The sequence below is a fragment of the Pleurodeles waltl genome, chromosome 7 (genome assembly GCF_031143425.1).
Source record: "Pleurodeles waltl isolate 20211129_DDA chromosome 7, aPleWal1.hap1.20221129, whole genome shotgun sequence".
In the NCBI taxonomy this organism is placed as follows: Eukaryota; Metazoa; Chordata; class Amphibia; order Caudata; family Salamandridae; genus Pleurodeles; species Pleurodeles waltl.
The window spans coordinates 88,666,636-88,690,527 of NC_090446.1; the positions used below are offsets into that span (position 1 = coordinate 88,666,636).

The 23,892-nt window shown below is 47.6% G+C and overlaps 1 protein-coding gene across 1 annotated transcript in view; it reads right to left on the reverse strand.

The window, feature by feature from the left end:
- The window catches only part of LOC138303742 (vesicle-associated membrane protein 1-like), a 60,754-nt gene that overhangs the window by 14,457 nt on the left and 22,405 nt on the right, over nucleotides 1-23,892 (reverse strand). The window lies entirely within an intron of this gene.

Consider the following 23,892-nt stretch of genomic DNA (forward strand, 5'->3'; position numbering starts at 1 on the left):
ATTGGTAGTTACACACAGAGTGCTGCAGACTTCCCTTTGAAAAATATAAGGTCAGGTACATAGGAACACAAAGTAGGAACCTCTCACAACCTTTCTTAGTATCTAGGTCACAAGAGTTCTGGTTAATTTTTGCCAAGATTCTCTTTCACTCCCATTTGACCTCATAGGTTTGCTGAAGTGGGGAAATGGGCCAGTCACATATATATGACAGCACAGGGTTCCCCTGCTGTCCACAGATGCCTACATTGATCAAGGATCTGTGGATACAAGTGACTAATCATATATCTCCCTATGTTTTTTAAAAGTTATTTTTAACTTGAATTCTTTAGCAGTCCCACTGCTTTTCTTACCTTTTTTGGAATTAAGAAAATAGTTTGACATCATTGCTGCTGAATTAAAATCTTGTAAATTAGACCTGCCTTTAAACAACAGTAGCCATGTTTGAGGGGGTGAAGAGCAGTGGGCAGCGTGGCGCCTGGAGAAGTGGGCATGGCTCTGAGGCGCATGAGAGCCCGTATAGTTATGGAAGGGGCTGGGCAAAGAAGAGATGTAGGCTTTGTGCTAGGCACTACAGTAGCTCCCACTGGTAACCACCCCCAAAATACAAAGGCAGCCTCTTATGACCATGTGACATACGGAGGTACACAACTCTCTCTCTCGACTGATCGATTTCCAGTTCGCCCTTTGTTCACCATGTGATATCGGCTTTTCTCTGGGCGACCCTATCGAATGCTCTTATGTTGCGTGACACAGGGTGGCACCATGTGAGTTGGCAGGTCTGTCTTGTGTGTAATGTTGTAACGACCCCTTTAACAGAAATTCAAGTAAATGGATTGCAAAAGCGTGTATTACAGAAAAAGTGGTCAGTGGTACTAGGTCAATCCTAATATGGGTATCCAGTACCAAACAAACCCTATGTCGACAACCAATTGCTACACATACAAAGCGTCTTGTTTTCAGAGAACCCATATGTGTACCTTTAGGATGAATGGGACGGAACAGCTTATAAAGTAACTGCTTCCCTCCTTCCAGTCGCCGCTATCTTAAAATGGTAAGAGGTTCTCCTTGGACCCATTCATATTATGTAACTACAGTAACAAAATAACTTTTCTACATAGTGCTTGCCACTGCATTTTTGTTGTTCCAGACTTGTGACTGCAGGTCACACCAGATTTCCAGAGAGCAAGTTGGCAGGTTGTGCAAACTGAATGCATAGGGATAGAATGAACAGTGCAGCAGGTGCAGTAGCACCGAGGCCCAGTGGTGTGTGAGTCCCACCTCATACCAATCAGTAGCTGGTTTTGACCATCAAATTTGAGACGGGGAGCAGCTTCAGGAAAAATTAATTGTTGGCATTGGATTCCATTTTGCTTTTGCTGTGCCATTGTGTGAACGCAATGTGATTTATTTGTCAGAGTTTGGTTGGAAGTAGCTGCCAAGCAGAGTGCTCTAGTCGAGGCTCTTTTAGTGTTAGTTGTTCTGGGTCCTATGCATGCCATGTGCCTCAAATAGAGGCAGATGGTATCGCCACTAACAGGCGACCAGGACATTTTCAGTCCCACCTCTGCAAAATGCATGTGCATTACAACATAGGCAATGGAAGTAGGGGGCGGGGTGCTGCAGATCTGGAAAAAAACATGATGGAGTTCATCGAGTGAATGAGCAATAATGCCTTTTTCATCTTATCACTTCTCCTGTGGTTAAAAGACAAAGGTCAAATATCAGGTTATGTCTTCTGTCAAATTGCTGCTTATTCTTTTAATATGGAGACTGGTGCTTACTTCTCTTTCTCTGACTGCAAAGTGACAATCTTGCTGGGGTACAGGGAGTGTAAAAGGAAATGCTGTAGGATGTAAAAAATTTAAAAAACCCAACAAAATGTAAATACCTGTAAACGAAGTGTATAAAATATTAAAATTATATCAGCAGTTAGGATAGCACACAGGAAGCATGTTTTGGGAATTTCTGAAGTATGATGGAAACAGATTTTACCATGATCAAAACAAATCAAGGCACTTAACCTGGTGACGCTCAAATGATAAATATTGGTGAAACCTGTTGTCCCCACACTATTGTTGGAGTATAGTTTTATCAGTAAAACTGCATGCCTGTGCAGCTGCTTGTAAATGACACTGACACTCTGCTACTATGCTCTGTGTGTGTTTGTGTGTGTGTGTGTGCACACACCACTTTCCTGCTGAATGGGATCAGCTCATCTGCTAAACTTGTTCTTAGTGTGATGCTTGAAACCTTCATAATCCCAATGACTTCAGTGAGGTAACATTGATGGCAGCACCCCTGCTATGAAAATGGTTTCAGCACCGCTGCTTTACTGCATGTTGCAGCTACACATACAACATGCATGATGGATTAAATGAGGCCCCACTTGTTGCTGTCACATTTTTTGGTACATTCTGAGTCCAGACCGGGAGTACTTAAACTGGGCTTTGAGGGGTTGTGAGGCAAGTGATAACATATTCAAATTGCACCAAAAGCAGCTTGCAGCAGACAGCATGTTTGCATCCCCCTTCAATCGTTCTGCACCCTCTCACCCCAAACCCCCTTCCCTGGGACCCTCTTTACAAAGCTGTCTTTAAACCCTAGACTGTTTTGATACAACTGAACTAATGTGGATGCTCTTAGGGTGGGCTAGTAGTGACAGATGCTCTCAGGTGTGGCTTCAGCCTGATGTCTGGTAACTCAAGATTCACAAAACAGAGGCCACACATTTGGGATGGGGCATATTTTGTCTGACCGCAGGTCCTGAGCGGACATGCACCAGTGAGCAATCACAGCAGCCCGGCCCGCCATGCATTACAAAGTCGCTTGTATGTGCTAACTGCTCTGTTGTCCACTAGCCAGCATTTCTACACAGTGGTGTAATACAAAATGATGAGGACCCCTGCAACCTGTGAAGAGGTGCCCTTGAGTCTCCCATATTTCACTGATATTGATTGACCTTGGACTGTATGGGGGGCCCTTGAAGGGTTGGGAGGAGCCCTGAAGGGTTCTGTCCCCCTGCGACACGGGGGTTCCTGGGGCCAGCTTTTCGCCTATGTTGCTATGCAGTGGCTCCCATGAGCACATGGGCATGTCACGGGGCTGGCTGACGTCACATCCTGTGCTCACATCACTCAATGGAGCAGAGCTGGCGAACAGAGGCCTTAAAGCAGTGATACTCAAAGTACGGCCCGGGGGCCACATGCGGCCCTCCTGACCTTTACATGTGGCCCCCTGGTCAACAGCAGCACTGGGCTGCTGTTTACCCAACTCAGCACTAAACAGGCTAGCATTTATTTATTTTAATTGAAGTTAAGAGGAGGATATAATTAGGTGCTCCTGCAGCACTTAACTTTAAGAACACTTTCATTTTCAAAGACATCGTGCAGCAAAAGTGTAAAAATATGTGTTGGACTTTTTGCCTTACGCAGGGTCATCCCCAGTCTTTTTGCCTCCTTCCTCCTGGTTTTTCTGACCTCTCGCTGTTGGCTCTAGGACTCTGAGCACTTTATCACTGCTGACCAGTGCGAAAGTGCAGGTGCTCTCCCATCTAAAGTTGGTATGATTGGCTTATACCTAATTGGCATATTTAATTTACCTATAAGTCCCTTGTACAGTGGTATCTCTATACCCAGGGCCTGTAAATTAAATACTACTAGTGGGCCTGCAGCGCTGCTTGCGCCACCCACTGAAGTATACTTTCAAACCTGTCTCAGCCCTGCTAGCGCAGGGCCTGTGTGCGCAGTTTTCTGCTACAGGGACCTGGCATCTAAATTTACTTGCCAGGCCCAGAACTCCCCTTTTACTACATGTAAGTCACCCCTAAGGTACGCCGTAGCTAGCCCTATGGGCAGGGTGCCATGTATGTAGACAGGCAGGACATGTGCCATATTGCATGGCCTGTCCTAGTAGTGACAAACAGCCTAACTTGGCGTCTCACTGCTGTGAGTGCTGCCTTCTCATGGGATTGCATTAGAAATGCCCTGCCTTATGTGTAGGGGTATTGTCTGATTTATGAGGGGTAGCGTAGGCGTGTTTGGTGTGGTTGTGATGGTGATAATAAATACTGTTTACTGGTGTGGGTGTATTTTTTATTACTGTCACAGAAATGCCACTTCTAGAAAGTGTGCATTTATCTGTGCTTATGACTCTGGTGTTTTGCAGCTTGACTCCAATCCACATCTGGGCAGAGTGACAGTTGGGGCTTTGTGCATACTTTTCAGACAGCCTGTACACAGGGAGGGTGGAGGTGTCACAGGGGTACATCTGCATACTGAATAGTCTTCCTGGGCTGAGAGAAGGGAGAGGCGGGGCACACCTGCATTTGTAAAGACTGTGCCCTGGCCTCACACAATAACCCCCAACTGATGTTTGGAGCCTGTGCTGAAAGGAGAGAGGGGGCACTCCCAGAACCAGTTGTAACTGGCTGGAACCTCCTCTCCCTACCATTGTAAAACACTGTAAGAACTGACTATAAGTACAGGGGAATTTTCCCCACAATTTGGAGACTCTTGGAATCATCTTGGAACTGGACACCAAAGGCTGAAAGGACTCACCAGGAACCGCCATGGACTGCTGCTGCTGTGCTGACCTGTGACCTGCCTGGCCACTGTGAAGGACTTGCCACTTGCTGCCTTTCTCTTGTGCTGGCCTGTAGCTGGGCCCTCCACCTGAGGACCTTGTCTTAAGATTCTGCTCCCCAGGGGCAGGGTGCTGTGGCCCCTGACCCCTGCATCCATTTCTTCACGAGGGGTGCTTCTCCGTGGTTGTGGCTGCCATAGCGCTGATTGCAGCGCGCTTATGGAGCCTTGGGAGCTCGTAGGCTCCTTGCTGCATTGTGCCTCTTTAAATAAGATCACTGCGGCAGCCCGGGGAAGCTGTTTTGTTCAAGCGCGAGTGAAGCGCGCTTACTGGTGCCCCCGGGGCACGAAGAAACCCTCCTTGTCGTTTCCTGGAGCAAGCGTGCTCCTATTGGTGCCCCCGGGGTGAGGAACGCTCCGTGGAACACCCCCGGGGCACCGGCAGGCCCTGCCTTGGGCCCGGATGTCATCAGGAGCAGGAGGGAGAGGAGGACGCCTCTCCCTTGCCTGCAGGAGTCCCGGAGGACTCTCCCTCGAATCGCCCGGGCCGCCGGCTCCCTTGTTGGCCCCCTCGTGGGCCAGTGGCCTTTCTTGGGTGGTCTCCCCCTGGTGAGGGCCGGTGGAGGTCCGGGGAGACCCCAGGAGTTTGCGGGTCCCTGAAGGGGCCCGTTCTCAATCCGGAGGGGGTGCGTGGCCCCCCCCTCCTCCCTCGAGGATTTCCATAACTTGGGCCCCCCTCGTGAGGGCCGGTGGAGGCCTAGGGTTGCCCCCAGTAATCACGGTCCCCAGAGGGGCCCGTCAAAGGTCTAGAGGAGGTGCGTGCCGCCCTCTTCTCCTCAAAAGGATTTCAGAGGCCCCCATTTTGCGCATAGGAGCGCCGGGGGCCCCATTGTTCGCCTTCTAGGCACTGTAGGTGCCTTCATCAAACGAGGTACTGTTTAAAAGACCAATATAGTTGCAATCCAAAGTTCTTTCTACATTTTTTTTGATTGATTCATAAATTACCTACCTGCGTTTGATGTTTTTACATATGTGTATGCAAATGTTCCTTTTATGGACATGCTTGCTAATATGTTTTTCTAACTTGCCATATGTTTTCTAATGTTCCTACTATGGGCATTTTATGATATTCTTATGACAAGTGCTGTGATGTAATAACGTGTTTTACTGACTACTGCTTATGTTGCAGAATACTGAGTAACCTGTGTGTTATGTGTGACTACTGCTAGGTTGCAGAGTAACTAATGTGTAACGTTCTCACAACTGCTAAGGTAGCAGGATAGTACTGATATGTGATGTTTGGTCTGATAATTGCCTTGTGTACAATACAGTATATTTTCATATAATCTGGTGTTGTGTTTCCTTTGTGGTGGGGATATTGCGTCACGTGTGTTGTGTGTGTTGTGCAAACGTTTCACACATTACCTCCGGGTTAAGCCTGACTGCTCATGCCAAGCTACCAAGGGGGTGAGCAGGGGTTATCTTGGAAGTGTAACTCCGTTGCCCTGACTAGAGTGGGTAAGTTCTGCCTGGCTGAGGTGCATACCCTAACCAACCAGAAAGCCCATTTCTAACAATATGTCACTTCAGAATTCAAAAAGTGTACTTTATTAAAGTGCAGAGCCGTTTCACCTCATTAAATCAGATTACATCAGTACCTTGAATATTGAAGGTTATTTTTTTTTTAAGTGATATATTTTTTTAAATATGAATCTAGATACATTCATTCTTTTCCCACCCTGGCAACAATGCCAATAGTGAACTAAGAGGCAAGCCAGTTGTTATGTGACTCTTTGAGTGGCCTGGGTTCGTATTATACATGAACAACAATATTGTTTATTAAATCAAACACTTGAGAAAGTTTTGTACAGCATGCATCTTGAAGTCCTGTATTTTGAGTCCTTTTATATGTGAGAATAGGAGGGGGGGAGTAGGATAAAACAAATGCATGAGATCACAAAATTTGGTAAAGTAGAGAAGCCATGATTAATCCCATGTTTTCTGGTCTCACTTTGTGCAATTCAGCCACTAGGTGTTTATGCTTCGCTCCCAAAAATCCACCTTACCTCTAACAGCCCACCGAACCGCCCCCAAACCACGACCGTCGCCTTGTTCACATCAATGCGGCCCTCGTTCACAACACAGACCAAAATATTGGCCATGTGAAATCTTTGCATGTACCCATGCCTTAAGTGTTCTTCTTTCAATGCTTGAATTTACAATTTAAGGTCTAAGGGCTGAGAATGTGGATCACTATTCATATAGCACAAGAATGGCCAATTAGTGCTTTGCAGTGCAGACACAGGACATTTTTGCCCTTATCCCACCCCCTGAGCCTAATCCCACTGCAGCCCTGAACTTATTCCTTCACTGCTCCCCCCTGCCAGAATATGTTTTCCCTTTTCCTCTTCTTCCCTGCCCCCACCCTCCCTCCAACTCCCACCTCCCACAGAAGCCCTGCAAGCATTTATGATTTGCTTGCTGCAGGTGGTAAATGTGTGCATAAGGAAACACTGGGGAACTCCACTCAGTAATTCTGGACAGCTATTCCACACTGCAGTGGAGTTTAACTCAGAATTGTACAGAATAGGTGGGGCATTGCCACCTGGTGAAAGTAATTACGTGTGCAAAGTTTGCACCTCGCCAGTACTGTGTCACTTGTAATCAGGACCTTAATGTGGATTAGCATCTGAAGAGGGGTGCACTTGAATCTGCACCTGCCAGCTCCACAACCGTTGCGGTGGGGGCGTAAAGCAGTTGCACACACGCAGGGCCGGCACTTGGCATGGGCAGTGTGGGCAGTTGTCCAGGGCCCTGCCCTCATCCCACCAATGTGGGGCCCAGCACCAGTGTGACACAGTCAGGACACAGAACAAAAGGTGTCTCCTTGCAGTTGGGCACTCCGGAAAGGGTCCCCTCCCCTGGCCTCTTCTGTGGTGTAGAGAGGTGTACCCCAGGGGAGTGGGGCCTGCCCTCGTTGCAAGGAGAGATATTCTGCAGGTTTGTCCTGCAATTAGGCATCAGCAACAGCCCCCTTCCTCCACACCCACACAGAGGCACCACAGGAGGACTATTGCCCTGGTGCATAGCTCCCTAGCAGTGTTAACCCTCTTTTATGATAAGCATTCTTCACACCTTCAGCCCTTTCTGAACTGTTAACAGGTGCTTGTAGGTGGTTGAAAGGGTGGGGTTCCAGCCCAGGAGGGGTCTGCATAAAGTAGCTTTAGGAGCAGGGGCATCTACTGAGATGCAAACAGCCCCTAATGTGTATGGAAATTAGAGGGGCCTCGTACATTCCCTCTCTGCCTGGGGCCCCAAAAATCCCAGAACGGGCCCTGTGCACAAGCATCAGATTTAGCACACACAAATTCTCTTTGTGAATCCATGTGTGCACTAAATGAACCCTTTTTTAATCTGAAAAAGGTTTGTGAATATGGTCCACAGAGCCCTGTGCTTTCCTCATATTTAATGTTCTACACTGGATGCATTTTAATCACAGTTTGCTGCAGGGCTCTCACATTTTCAGTTCTCGCTGCCTGCAATGCATCTGCCAGAATGGAGCATAAATTGCAGGCACAGCACTTTGCCGAGTGCATGCCATGTTGTTTTCCTCCTGCTCCACAAACATTTTTGCTTTTCTAAATCAATCCAAAAGTGGGAGTTGGTTTTTGAAAAGCAAAATAGTGCAAAGACCCTGGTGGGAGAGCGTGCCCTCTTTGAGCTTCAGGATCATTGATTGATTTCCGTGCCTGGAGCGAGTGCCCATCAATTGTTTCCAAAGCACTTTCCAGTGGCCATCCTCTGAGCTCAAACTACTCCCTTATCATCAAGGGTGTAGCTTTAGGGGGTGTTTGGAGTATTTTACCCCTCTAATAAATGCATTTTCTGATAAATAGTTGGGGACAGGTGCTTACAGTCGGTTACGGTGAACTGTCTGTCGATTTCCCAAGGAATGTTTACATTCACACAGACAAAAATTCCCCTCTCTCTGTATTGCAAGTCCTCAAAAATGTTAGTTATTTTACTAAATATTGTGTTTTCTCTCACTCACTACTCTAACAATCCGCATTTATCTCCCTTTCCACTACCCCTTCGGATCCTCTCGCACGCCCTGCTTGTTGTATAATGTTTTAACATTATATGCCGGTGTAATTGTTCGAAAATCTGAAGCTCGCTCCAATCTTATTGACCACTGTTTATTCAAAACATCCCTTATTGAAAATCATAGACAGAAGCACATTAAAAAGTTTGCAATATATGTCTTAATCAGCTAGTGCCAAAAGCTAGTCAATCTACTAGTAGCCTTAGTTTCAAACAGAGCTGTAACACAGGCCCCTGCAGCCCCTGTGGCGCAGGGGGTGGGGGGCAATCCTCCAGGGGGCCCAGATCTTCAAGAGGCCCCAATTTAGCACAAGGCCCATGAATAGGACCCCATCACATTATGCAGGGGTGCCCATTCATTTTGCATTACGCCTCTGGTTTCCAAAGATCTTATGACTCACGTGGCTTCCACAGTGATGTGTGGAGTTGCCACTTGCCAGCAGCAATGCAGCCAATTGCTCTCAGGCTTGGCAGAACCCTTTTGCCCATATTTGTACTTTTTTTGCGGCGCATATGCACAATTTTTTTACGCTAAAGCAGCGCAAACGTACAAAATAAAATTGTATTTTGTAAGTTTGCGCCACTTTTGCGTCAATAAATGACGCAAACGCTGCACAAAAAAAGTATAAATCTGGGCCTATATTTTTTCTTGGTGATTGGTGAACAAGAGCTTTTAATAAATATTGTTATATATTTGTTCCACTGTATTTTTTTTCTTAACTTGCTAAAACAGCATAGAAGTTGTTTACTATCCAGAACATTATGGGGAACGGAAGCCCAGTGTCTTCAAAGCACTGTAGCTGCATCGCATAGAGTTAAACAGGTCTGTTACTATTGAACATTTTTGAGAGACATTTTAAAGGGATTCTCCCTTCCCATAAGGGAATTTTTAGAGTTTTTGACTCAAGTTTTTACATTCAAAAAGTGTTCCTTCTGATGTAAAAAAGGTGTTTAATCTCAGTGTGGGCTTGGGTCTTAATTCTGCGTTGAATAATATTGTGGAAGGTTACAGGGCTAATCTTGGTAATTAAGACCAATGCTTATTTTTCTCTAAATGACAGTTTCTATAGTCTGCCATGATATCTGCTCGCCCCATACTTAATAGAGTCTTTTTTTAAATTCTACAATAGTAATTCCCCTTCTTCTAAAGACATCTACTTAAGAGCAAGCACGCTGAGGTAGCTCCTATGCCTGTCACGCTTTACAATTAAAAGACAAATCATCCTTTAATTGTGGGTTATCCCTGTGCCTTAATTTGTGTTTACACATCAGTAAATCGATAGCTGAGATGCTGTCGAAAAAACTCCTCCTCTCCCGCCATTTTTGCAGCACACTCTTGGCTGCACTCCCAGAGGATTCAGTCAAGGGCACGGGGACCTCAAGACCTGACGCCATCTTTGAACTGCGTCTCGTGCGTACCAATATCAAACAGCATCAAAGCCAGGCGAGCGACTGGAGCATCTCTCCGTCAAAGGCGTCGGCTCTCTGAGCCTGGAGGGGAAGAAGAACGGCTTCATGATCTATTTGCCGCAGTGATCACAGTGCCATTGATCTTCAGGCCATGAAGGAAATATAAGGTCTTCCTTAGCAACCCGGCCCTTTCTGGAGTTACTGATATATAAAGCCGGCCTAGTTGGTACCTCGAAATGTGGCCTATAGGTTGAGATGTGTTTAGTGATACTATTCTATTGCTGTCTGGTGGCTAGTGATGTCGTTTATTGATGGGTTTATTGTCTGAGTAGTGGTGTAGGGATATCTTTAGTAATACGTTTAGATGTAGTCTAGTGGTTGAGGTGTCGTCTAGAGATACATTTGGATGTGGTCTAGTGGTCCAGGTATGGTTTAGTGTTTAAGATGTGGTCTATTGATGTGTTTTTTTTTTTAGATATGGACTTGTGGTTGACATGTGGTTTAGTGATACATTTAGATGTGGTCTAGTCGGAGAGACGTGGTTTAGTGATGTGGTGTACTGTTTGACTTGTGGTTTAGTAATGTGTCTACTGATACTTTTATATGAGATGTAGTCTAGTGATATATTTACACATTGTCTATTGGGTGAGATGTGGTCTAGTCATGCATGTAGATATGGTCCAGTGGATGAGATGTGGTCCAGTTATACATGTAGACGTGGTCTAGAGACATCTTCCAGTGATTCATTTAGATGTGGTCTAGGTTTTGAGATGTGGTCTAAGGATGTTTCTGGCCAAACTTTTAGATGTGGTCTAGTAGATCAGATGTGGTCTAGTAAATTAATTATTCTATTGTGATACATTTAGATGTGCTCTGTTGATTGAAATGTGCTTTAGAGAGGGTTTCTTGTGATACAGTTAGAGGTGGTCTTGTGTTTGAGACATGGTCTAGTTATGCAGTCTAGTGCTCTAAAAGTGGTCTAGCGATGTGTCTAGTGATACAATTAGATGAGATATGGTTTAGTGGTTGAGATGTAGTATAGTGATACATTTACACATAGGCCCAAACTTAACAAAAGTGGCGCTGTGCTATATGCAGCGCCACTTTCTAGCGCCCATCAGTATCCCCCTAAAGCCATCATGTGTGTGCCGTATTTAACATACAGTGGACCATGGCACAGGTGAGGGACAATAGCATCATCATTTTTTATGCTATTGTAGTACATTGCAGGATTAGCACCAAAACATTTGGTGCTAATCCTGCAAGTACATAGGGGCCCATTAAGAATAATGGTGTGCCCCCTTTTTAACGCCTGCTCTGTGTAGTCATTAAAAATAGCAGCTAAAAATGACGCAGTGGAACCTCATAGATTCCACTGCGCCATTTTTGGGGTCCCCCTAATGGGAGAACGCCCCCATTGCATACATTATTGCTGGCGCAGGCATAATGTGGCGCAAGGGGTTACAAAGTGGCACAATGCATGCATTGCACCACTTTGCAAATCTGGTGCAGCAAATTTGGCCTCGTTGAGCCACATTAGCGACCAAGGAGGCGCTAGGCCTTCTTACATCTGGGACAATGTTGTGTAGAGTTGTGTTCTTGTGGTAAATTTAGTTATGGTCTAGTGATTGAGATGTGGTCTAGCGATGTGCGCTATTGTTTGAGATGTGATTTTGTGATCTGTTTAGGGACACATTTAGATGTAGTCTTGAGATGAGATGGTGTCTGGTGAATGGGATGTGATGTAGTGATACTTTTACATGTGGTTCAGTGGTTGAAATGTGGGCTATAGTTGTGTTCTTGAGATACATTTTGAAATGGTGTAGTAGCTGAGATGTGGTTTAGTGATGCTGTTCAATGCTTTGTTTAGATGTCGTCTAGTGGTTAAATTGAGTTGTACTGTAGTGGTTATATTAAGATGGTGGGCAAAGTTTTTTGTGAGGTTGTATAACCTTGCCTCAGTGAGGATCGATGAACTTTACAAGTCTGTGGCCCATACACTCAAGTAATATCCAGCCACAGCATATCCCACTAATGACATGGGGTCAGTGACAGGAAATGGCCTTGAATTGTATGGCAGGTAAAAGAGACCTGCTTTGAGGCGGGGTTCTGGGGCCACGAGGATGAAGCTCTAGGGAATGTGAGGTGTGAGGGAGAGATGTGGAGTTACTGTTTTTCTCTATGCCAAATCAATCATTAAAAAAAAAAAAAACACTTCACAAGTTTTCACTTCGTGAACACAAAGTTGTATCTTGACCTGTTCACAGGCCAAGACGCTCCCCGCCGCCCAAGCGCACCCTGCTGGTGCCCTGACTGCCGCTGCTGCTGCCCGTGAGTTCGAAGACCTCCTCCACCCGCTCTCTCCTAAGCTCTGTTTTTTGCCGCCGTTCCTGACCCCGATCGCCGCTCCTCCCCCGCTTCCCGCGGCCCCACCCCCTCCCCCCCCATTCGCGCTCTCCAACCCGCCTCCCAGCTGCTCCTCCCTCCCTCCACACCTTCTTAATGCCGGTCGCTGCGCGACAAGGGTGCGATCTTTGACCTGTTCACAGGCCAAGATGCTCCCCCACCGCCCCAGCGCACCCTGCTGGTGCCCTGACTGCCGCTGCTGCTGCCCGTGAGTTCGAGGCCCTCCTCCACCCGCAGGCTCCCGCCTGCGCCTCATCCCTGGTGGCCCAGTGGTGGGCAGTAAGTATCGTTCTGTCTGCTGTTGCCCTGTTCTGTTCTGTATTTTCCTTACTGTTGTGTGCTCTGTGTACTTTGACACCTCTCTCTCTGTGCCGCCTTTCTTTCCGTATCTCTCCTCTCCTCTCACCCCTCTGTGCTATCTCAGTCTGCTTTTTCCCCGTGCTTTCAACTCTTCCGCTCCCTCTCTCTTAGGCTCCCTTGCACTCCGTCATCTCAGTCTGCTTTTTCCCCGTGTCTTCAACTGTTCTGCTCCCTCTCTCTTAGGCCCTCCTAGGCTCCGTTATTTCAGTCTGTTTTTTCACCAGGTTTTTAACTTTTCTGTTCCCTCTCTCCTAAGCTCTGTTTTCTGCCACCGCTCCTGACCCCGATCGCCGCTTCTCCCCCGCTTCCCGCGCCCCCACCCTCCTCCCCCCCATTCGCGCTCTCCCACCCGCCTCCCAGCTGCTCCTCCCTCCCTCCACCCCTTCTTAATGCCGGTTGCTGTGCGACCGCGCAGCGGGCGCGCTGAAGGCGCGCCAGAGGCAAGCCCGTCTGCACCCGTCCGCGCCTGGACCGCGCCCAGCGCAAGAACCCCTGGTCCCCGAGCACCCCACTGCACCACACCCAGCCTCAGCTACGACGCCAACTCCCTCCACGCACTCAACAGCGGCCGAGATCAGCACTGCAATCAAGCCGCCCCGAAGCACACCCACGGACCCTTCGCCTGCCACAACTGCCACTTCACCTGCGACCGAACCTCCAAACCAACTACCGCCAGACCCAACCACCTCCGCTGCATACTCCTCAACACACGCTCTGCACGCAAACACGCCGTCGAACTCTGGGACCTGCTCGACAGCACCGCCCCCGACGTAGCCTTCTTGACCGAGACATGGTGGAACGAACCATCCGCGCCAGACATTGCCATCGCCATCCCAGACGGATACAAGATCACCCGCAAGGACCGCACCAACGTCTACGGAGGAGGAATCGCCATCATCCACAAGTCCACCCTCAAGATCACCACCCATACAGACGACCACTTCAACGCCGCCGAGCTCCTACACTTCCGGATCCACACCGACCCCAATACCACCCTCAGAGGAACGCTCGTCTACAGACCCCCCCGGACCACAGGCCCAGTTCTGCGACGCAATCGCCAACCTCGCAAGCACCCACGCACTCGCCTCAATGGACTACATCATCCACGGGGACCTCAACCTCTACCTCGAGAACAACAACGACACCAACTCTACCACGCTGATCAGCAACCTCGCGAACCTCGGCCTCAGACAACTCGTCACCTCACCAACCCACACCGCCGGCCAAACATTAGACACCATCTTCTCCACCAGCGACCATGTCACCTTCGACCACACCACCGAACCCTACTGGACCGACCACCGCTGCATCCACTTCACCTACAGAAAAAACACCACACACCGCCACAACCACCAGCTCCCCCGCCGCAGTTGGGGCAAAGTCACCGGAGAACAGCTTCACACCACCCTCTCCCAGGACCCCCCGAGCGAGCCCACCGATCCCGACGCCGCAGCCTACAACCTCAGACAATGGATCAACAACTGCGCCAACATCCTCGCCACGCTGAAGAAACCCCCCAGCAACCACACCAGCAAGAAAGGCTCCTGGTTCACCGACGAACTCCTGGCCTCCAAACGCGCCTGCAGGAAACTGGAAAAGAAATGGCTCCAAGAACGCACACCGGACAACCACGCAACCCTCAAGGACGCCACCCGCCAACACCACCACCTCATCAGGACCGCCAAGAGAACCTCCTTCAAAGACCGCCTAGACAACAACGCACACGACAGCAAAGAGCTCTTCCGCATCGTTAAGGAACTGTCCACCCCCAGCGCCAATGTCAACGACATCCCGGCCTCACAGGAACTCTGCGACTCCCTCGCCGCATTCTTCCACAGCAAGATCGCCGACATCCACAGCAGTTTCAACACCCCGACCACGCCCACCACCATCACCACACCGAACCCAAGCACCACCAACCTCATCACCGCCTGGGCCAACGTCAACGACGACGAAACACGCAAGACCATGAACTCCATCCACTCCGGATCACCGACCGACCCCTGCCCCACCACATCTTCAACAAAGCCGACTCCATCATCGCGCCCCAGCTCCGCAAGATCATCAACATCTCCTTCGAAACTGGCACTTTCCCAGAAAGCTGGAAGCACGCAGAGATGAACGCCCTCCTCAAAAAACCCAAAGCTGACCCCAAGGACCTTAAGAACTTTCGCCCCATCTCCCTCCTCCCCTACCCTGCGAAAGTCGCAGAAAAGATCGTCAACCTTCAACTGACACGCCACATCGAAGACAACGACATCCTCGACCCATCGCAAACCGGATTCAGACGCAACCACAGCACCAAGACCGCCCTCATCGCCGCCAAGGACGACATCAGACGCCAACTCAACCATGGCGAAACCTCGGCCCTCATCCTCCTGGACCTCTCAGCGGCCTTTGACACGGTCTGCCACCGCACCCTACTGACACGCCTCCAAGAAGCCGGTATCCAGGATAAAGCCCTAGCCTGGACCGCATCTTTCCTCTCCGGTAGAACCCAGACCGTCCGCCTCCCGCCTTTTCGCTCAGAAGCCAACAACGTCATCTGCGGCGTTCCCCAGGGCTCCTCCCTGAGCCCGACGCTGTTCAACATCTACATGGCCCCCCTCGCACAAGTGGCCCGCCGTCACGACCTCAACATCATCTCCTACGCCAACGACACCCAGCTCATCCTCTCCCTCACCAACGACCCCGCCACCGCCAAAGCCAACCTCCACGAAGGTATGAAAGCAGTCGCTGACTGGATGAGGAACAGCTGCCTGAAACTGAACACCGATAAGACCGAAATCCTCATCCTCGGAACATCCCCCTACGCCTGGGACGACTCATGGTGGCCCACCACCCTTGGAACGGCACCGACACCCACTGACCACGCTCGCAACCTGGGATTCATCCTCGACTCCTCTCTCTCCGTGGACAGACAAGTCAACGCCGTCACCTCCTCATGCTACAACACCCTCCGCACCCTCCGCAGAATCTACAAGTTGATCCCGACCGACACCAGGAAGACAGTGACCCACGCCCTCGTCAGCAGCAGATTAGACTACGGCAACACACTCTATGCAGGAATCCCAGCAAAGCACCTCTGACGACTACAATGCATCCAAAACGCCTCCGCCCGACTCATCACCAGATCCCCCGCCGCAGCCACATCACCCCACTCCTCAAAGAGCTCCACTGGCTTCCTGTCGACAAGAGGGTCACCTTCAAGCTCCTCACCCACGCACACAAGGCACTCCACAACGCCGGCCCTACCTATCTGAACAGCAAACTCAACTTCTACACTCCGACCCGGCAGCTACGCTCCGCAAGCCTCGCCCTCGCCACCGTCCCCCGCATCCAACAAACCACCTCCGGCAGCAGATCCTTCTCCTACCTCGCTGCCAAGACCTGGAACACGCTCCCTACCTACCTACGACAGACCCAAGACCTACTCGCCTTCAGAAGACTCCTCAAGACCTGGCTCTTCGAGCAGTAGCAGTCACACCCTCCCCCCCCTTAGCGCCTTGGAACCCTAACAGGTAAGTAGCGCGCTCCATAAATGTATGTGATTGATTGATTGATTAAATGTATGTGATTGAAAGTTGTCAGCAGGCCTGCTTCGCAGCTTGCACACCCATAGATGACACGAAATTTGACATGTGGTCTAGTGGTTCGGTGGAAATGAGAGTTAGGAACTGAAATGTGATGTACCAGTTTAGCTTAGATGTGATCAAGGTGTGATTTTGACATATACTGGAGATGTTAAAATATCATTGAGTGATTAAAATTAAAATGTTGTTTGGTATTGGCATGTTGCCTCGTGGTTATGCTGAGATGTGCTATGTCAAGTATGATCTACTTCTTAGGTTGAAATGTGGCGTGGTAGTTATTTTGAGATGATGTAAAATAAACATGCTGTTGATTGTGAAACCAGGAGGCAAGGGTTTAGCTTTTTGACCAAAATATGGATCGCCATCTTCCACCTTTTGATTCTTAATTGTTTTAGCTCAAACACTCCACAAGCTTTAATAGTGCCTTTGATTGCTTTATTTGGCTATTATAAATATGACAGTTTTGCCCATATGATGTTAACGTCCCCAGTTCATGCACAGAGGGAAGGGGTTTTATCTAAAGCAGATAACAACAACCTTAAATACTTGAACAAAGTTCAAACCAGTTGTAAACAAACATGCTATCTTTATAATGAAAATATTTTGTTTTACTATTTCAACTTTGTTCCAGATTCACTGCTCTTAATGCCACATAATTTAGTGTAGCATGCCAGATATTCTTGTTCTCAATGGGGTACAACTCCAGTAGTTATTCTTTAGGCCAATCGACTCCTAAGACTGTGCCACTTGGATCAACCCGTGGCGTTTGTCTTCACAGGAGGAGGGGTTGGAAGCAGCAGCAGTGCTGAATCTCTTGCCCATGGAAGGGATGGTACCTCTGCCCCGAAAGTCTCCTTATTTAGCTCCTTACATGCTCCTGTGGACTAAGAACAGCTGCGGCAGAAGAAGTGGCTGCATCGGCAGCCCTGCTCTTCCTTCTTGTCATCAAGTTTCTGGTCACTGTTGTTGGCAGATGGTTTTGGAATTTGTTTAACACATTGTTGAGGTAAGACAGTACTGTTCTTTGGTTTGTCAGAACATATTTGTAGGGCCTCTCCTTCTTTCCTGACAATGCACTCTCTCTCTTCCAATGTGGCTTATAGCGAGAAGGCCCTCATTTAGAGATCTTTGGACAGAACACATTAACATGAAGGTTCTTCCCATACACATTATTTTTTTGACATTGACAATTCATAGACCTCCTTTAGTAAGTCACAGTGCTTACTTATTTACATTGGAAAGGGGTGTTTCTTCCACACGCTCTTCAGTTGCAATGAGTAAATTCAGCTCTTCAATGGCACGGTAAGAAGACATTCTCAGACCCACAGGAAGAGATGTTGGTGAAATCAGTTGCCTTAAGGTTATAAGCTGGGTTGAAGTTGGCAGTATAGGACCTTTGGTAAGACCTAGATAAATTGGCCACCTACTCATGTTGTTCTCAAGCTTAGCCTCTCACTCGTGATCCCGAATGGAAGGCGGGCGTTATAGGTACAAGTCTGTGACACTGAAGTGGTTTACTGGCCCAGGATTAACAACCTGGTGAACCATGTCTTGTGGCACCAGAAACCCTGTGCCCTGAGAACCTCGCGGCCGATGAAGTTGCTTTGATGAACTTGTCCTGTTCATAGTGGAGAGGATTGCCCCAACGCGATGTAATTGAAGGAGATTGTGAAAGTGACCAATGCAGTTTGCGAGGGGCAAATCACAGAGGTAGTTTTCATAGGGAGGGCCAGAAACACACTGTTGCTGTCCCTGAAGGATCCACTCAAATGTCACTCCTTTCACCCCAGATGAAGCTCACCATGCTATTGTAAAAACCAAAGCATGCATATTGGAAACTATACGGTTTCCTTAACTGGATGCACTGGTTTAGGGCTCAGTCAACAGCTGTGGTCTGTGTTATGTGGAAGGGAGGGTCTCATGCGCAAGCTCCATCATGACAGGGGGAGAATAAAATTTGCCAAGGCTGATCACCACCACCTCCGATAACTGTTGTGGAAATCGTTGTGTTTTTTTCTGTAGTTGACCAAGTGACTCAGAATCTTGTAAAGATGTGGGACACTCATTGGGTCTCTGAATAACAAAAATCAGACAATAACCCTCCATTTTAGGGATCTGACTTTGTGGGCTGGATGGAGGCACTTCACAATAGACATCACAAAGTCTCCTGCCACTCCCCTCAGGTGTACCAACAGGTAGAAAGGTTTAAGTGGACCATAAATAAAGCTATGGAGATTACTGTGAAACAAAAGCTGAAACTAGAATGGGCGATATGCAATTTTATTAAGGTTTTCGCATCATTACAACTTATGATGCTCTCTCCGTGTGATTCATAAGGACCAACCCCTCAATTTCCACGTTAGTAGCATTGGCAGCAGGTGAACATCCATGTAAGTGAGCAGTAAGATGGTGATCACTCGTCACCTCTTGGTCCAGATGATCAGGTGTTAGTACAAGACAGACATCCTTGTGGCAAATTCGGAATGGCCACTGAGAGAAGTCCATGGACAGTGACAGGTCGTAAGGACATATTAATTGAAGCTGGATGAAAGAAAGTGACAATGAGACACTCAAAGTTTTCTTATTCAAGAGGATAAAAGCAGAGTCAGTCGTTCTTACCAGACCATTATCTTCTGATACTGAGGACTGAAAAATGTCCTCACAATATATGTCTATAGCGAGAGGCACTGCGTCTTGCAGTCTCCACTGTCTTAACCCTCTCAGTCTTCTTGTTGAATCTGTATCAGCTAAAGACTCTGATCCCAAGATGAAGACAGTACACCCACCACCATCACAACATATTGATTTTTTTTAACTGTATGGTAGCATTTTGGCACCACGATTTTAGGTGTAAGCAAGATATTGGTTTTGTACGGAATATTTTATCTGTGTCTTTTTCTGAGCTTATGCGGAGTGGTCTTTTGTTCTGAAGTGACTACACCCTGCCGACACCATCCTGCGTCCACTACAACTTTGCGACTGAGTGAGGCAGCACAGGCTTAATGAAAGTGAGCTGCGAGCATTGTTTGTCAGTTCGCACCATACCCTGAGGTGTGTAGAACCAGGATCATGGTTATCAACAGTGCACCTGGTGCATTAGTACCAGTGCTCAGAGCCTCTAGGCGCCCACTGAGCCCCAAATATGGCTACATTATACTACTCAACTAGTGGCCAGAGGAGGCCTTTTTCCTTTTCCTTTCTTGCACTGGGGCTCCTAGTCACCATTACTACCCCATTGGTGAGTCTGATCCTCCAGGTCTGAATCGGCATGTCCCTCACACCAATGCGCCAATGTATCAGACAGAACAGAGAGTAGGCTCCTTACAACAGAAGCATGAGTAAAATATTTTGGAGCACAAATAAAAAAAGATTGTGTTTACCTTTAATGTTTTCATTGACTGAACAGGCTGGGGTGAAAGGGTGTTAAGTCGGATTGTCTAACTAGTGACTTCTTAAATAATTCAGAACTGCATATGACCAAAGACAACCTCTGCTCATCACCTCTCTAGTAGCCACAATACTATGGCTTGATAGTGATGTGACAGGTCACTGCTACCCTTGAAAGAGGGCTTCACCTTGCTCTACACCAGGGGTCTTCTAACTGGTTGGCGGGCCACCCCTCGAGGTGGGCAGGGGGCTCAATGATACCAGGGGTCGCGTCAGGCTCTGTCCAAGAGAAGCATTATGCTGAAAACAGGGCCTTGCTTTAAGCTGAAAAAAATGAGCAGCAGTAAACGCTCTGTAATCAGGCCTCACTAAATGTTTTATCATGTAAATCCAAGCTGGGAGTATGTGTCAAAAGAGAAGGGACTCCAAATACTATTCACAACCCCCACCCTCACTTCAAATAATCCCACTGTGTTTACTTTTACACATTAGAAAGTCCTGCCTGACCAGAATAGAATGTTTGGCATTATGTATTTGATTGCATTTTTAAAACTGTAACAGAACTTAACTGCAATGTTCAAATAGGTCAACGCATATTTAAATATTGTCAATGGAATGGAATAATTGTGAAATATTCGTAGGGGGGCCCAATATAATTTTTTAAGGGGAAGGTCGAGGCATCATAAAGTTTGAAGACCACTGGTCTACACTATGATTTCCATCTCTGAATACTGGATGAACCACTGTGGCAAAGGTTGGCCGTTGAATAGGTTTCCGTTTGGGAGCGGGGGCATGTCCAAGCATGGAGGGTAGGAACTGATGAGTCAGCTCGGTATCGAGACGCCTATCTATTCTGTCTGACAACCTCATCCTCAACTGCCAAGTGTGAGGTCCAAGGGAAAAATAATTAACTGAACAGGGGAATCCCAATGTCACCAAGTACGCACTCAGCATGGTGTCTGCTAGCAGAGGTAGGGGGATCACGAGCTGTTGCGTGTTATGAGTACCACTAACCTCGAAGTGTGAAAGGAAGCAACTCCAAGGGAGCTGGGGGTCACAGTTCCCGGGGGTGAAAGTGAAGTAGAGGATCCCCGAGGAGGCCCTATGAAACCTTGATGTGAATCTACAGTATTATATGTGGGTGGGGAGGGGGTTTAGGAGGAGAATGATGGTTGCTCTTAAATGCGTCCACCTGCTCTTCCGATCAAATGACCGTTGACAGTTAACTTTAAAGTCAAGACATTTTTGTAAATGGGGCCGGAGACCGGCAACTCACAGGTCCCACATTTAATTCAAAACCACAACAAAAGACAGGGTTGAATTTACTCAAGCATCTTTTGGAATCTCGATGTGCTGATGTGATCTGCCTGATTATATATTTTTCAAATCAATTTTTATTTGAATTTCTTAACATCACATATACATGTGTCACATCTATATCGAATTACACTCACAGTAGCGGTGTTCCCATCCTATGACCATTGTTAACATGATATCACATCAGTATCAGCAGGAGTCTTTGGTTCAGTCTTTACAAACAATAAAAACAACAGCAGATAACAAGTCATGCAGTGGTCTCAACTTATTTAGTATCAGCGTCATCATTTATATAAAAACTTTCCTTATTATATCAGTACTGCTCTCACTGGTTGCAAGCATTAACACTGAAATACCAGTAGAGACCACTATAAAGTTACATGAGGGTACCGGGGTATCCAAGAGGGAAGCGTTGTCACCTACATAGGAGACGACAGCTGCATTCCAAACTCACAAGGAGCACATGTCACCACAATCGTGAACGATGAGGGTTAGCCACCCAACTCTTCTTTGCAGGTTTGCAAGTCAATTAACAGTAACTGCCAATCCACCGCTATGTAGTATTTGCGCAATCCGCGAGCCTCAACCCACCTTAGCGCCAGTCCCTCTGCCTACCCCCACTTGAGCATCGCCGCGCACCAGTGAGTTATATCTGGTAATGCCTGGGCTTTCCAATACACGGCTATGAGTCTGTGAGCTAGCAACAATGACAAATTAATTAACTGGTTTGCGGTTCTTACAGTTTTCAAGCGCTTAAACAGTCCTAACAATGAGCCCTCCATTGTGCACACATCCGCACGGCCAGTCATCTTCTTCCTGATTATATGAAGCTCTCCCAGGACGGACGGAATTTTAAGGTTTGGAAGAGGTTCTTCTTTACACAAATAATCAAAGTGATTTGTAGAATGCGTTCTGTGTAAGTCCTGGGACTTAATATTGTCCCTCTTGACATATTTGGATTCCCACCAGACTTTCGGATGCAGATCCGGATTCCCTCCGTCTTTCATTTTGGGTCAACAAATACCTTTCCCAAATCTTGGAAAGACGACCAAGGCTATATCAATTCATAATGCCCCACAAAAGATTTTCGATCTTCCAGATCGTTCCGCGCAGTGAACAAATTATGTGAAATGTTCATAGCTGTATCCTGAAGGAACAGCAAGCATTGGTCAGTGATCCTGACCCAAATGCAGTGTGTGGGTCAGAATTTCGTATTGCTTCTTGTGATCTACAAATACACCACTCTCAGGAAAATTACTATATCTGTGCCCTCCCTTGATTTCTCCTCAAAGGTTGACCTCGTGTGCTAGGGAAAAATTTGGGGTATATTGAAAACAATATGTGTGTGGATGAGAAACTATTAAAGGCGGTGGTGGGACGGTACTTCCACAATGAAGTACAACAGGAGAGGCATGTTCACGACTATAGAGTCATGAAGCAAGGATTCTATGGCAGGACCGGAGGCTTCGGAATATGCTTTCTCTTTCATTTACTGGCAACGCAGCAGCCAATGAAAACAGTAAAAAAAACTTTAAACTACATATCCCATGAACACTCAGCCATCCTGTCCTGGCTTTTCTCTGACGATATAAATAGCATTAAAGCTATAGTCCTTCCTCTTTCTTTGCTGCTGCAGCAGCCGGTTAAGTGTTTATTATCTCATGCATATTTGATTTGTTGCATGTTATTTTGTATGTGTATATTGGATGTTTAAAGTGTGTGCGGTCGCTCTTTATACCTCGCAATGCTGCGCTATTGTTTTTTCACGGGGATCTACGATCCCTTTTATCTGCCGGTGTGGACCACGAGCAAGGCCGAGGGAGAGGTATCTCTGTGACGCATTCTGAGGACGTACTCCTCTTTTTATTACACATGCGACACAAACGCGTTGAGCCGGCTCAGAGATTTTTCCTTTCAGATCAGCTCAACGTATGTGTCTCGTGCAGGCTACACGTTTTTTCTATTGATCGGCCTGTTAACCGCCCAACAGGACTGCAATAATACGAATTGGGCCTGGCCGTGAGGGATTAATGAATTATTTGATTGATTGACTTACACGAGCAGGTGGCTCGCCCCACAAATAATTTACTGGCCAAACAGCTTCTAGATGTTTTTCTCTACGAACTAGTGCACCTGCTTCAGGCCCCCCCCTTTAACTTCTCAATACCTCCCAGCCTATAATATCATGGCGTACTACGCTGATGAGGAGGAGCAGTATCAGGAACTGCAGGAAGTGCCAGTGGAGCACCAAATAGAGGAAAGATTGGTGGAGGCATTTGGACATCATGTGCAGGACTCCGTGAATTAGGCCCTGATACAGGCCTTTTAAACCTTTCACCCAACCTTTGACCAATTTTGGCAGGAGAGAGTTTTTGGGCGAAGGCAGTCAGCAAACTCGCTTGCAAGCTGGTGAGTCTATGGAGGTGTCTGGCCTCTCTTGCAGCGCTCTGGAGGTTCTTCCTCAGCAGAAATACTGGTGCAGATGGCAGCTTCAGTGCTGTGCAATCATGAATACAGGAGTTTCTTCCCACAAGAATCACCAAATATATTTCCCAAGTCCTCACACTCTCAGTCAGGCTTGCAAGAGCAATCATCATCTAAATCACAGTCGGATGACTCGCATGCAGATTCTGTCCCGCGCAAAAAGAAGCTCAAGTCCCGGCATGTTATTCCTGATGCACTGGCCCCACCTGGTTGGAATCTCCTATTCTCCCCAGAGGATATCGCTCATCCACGTT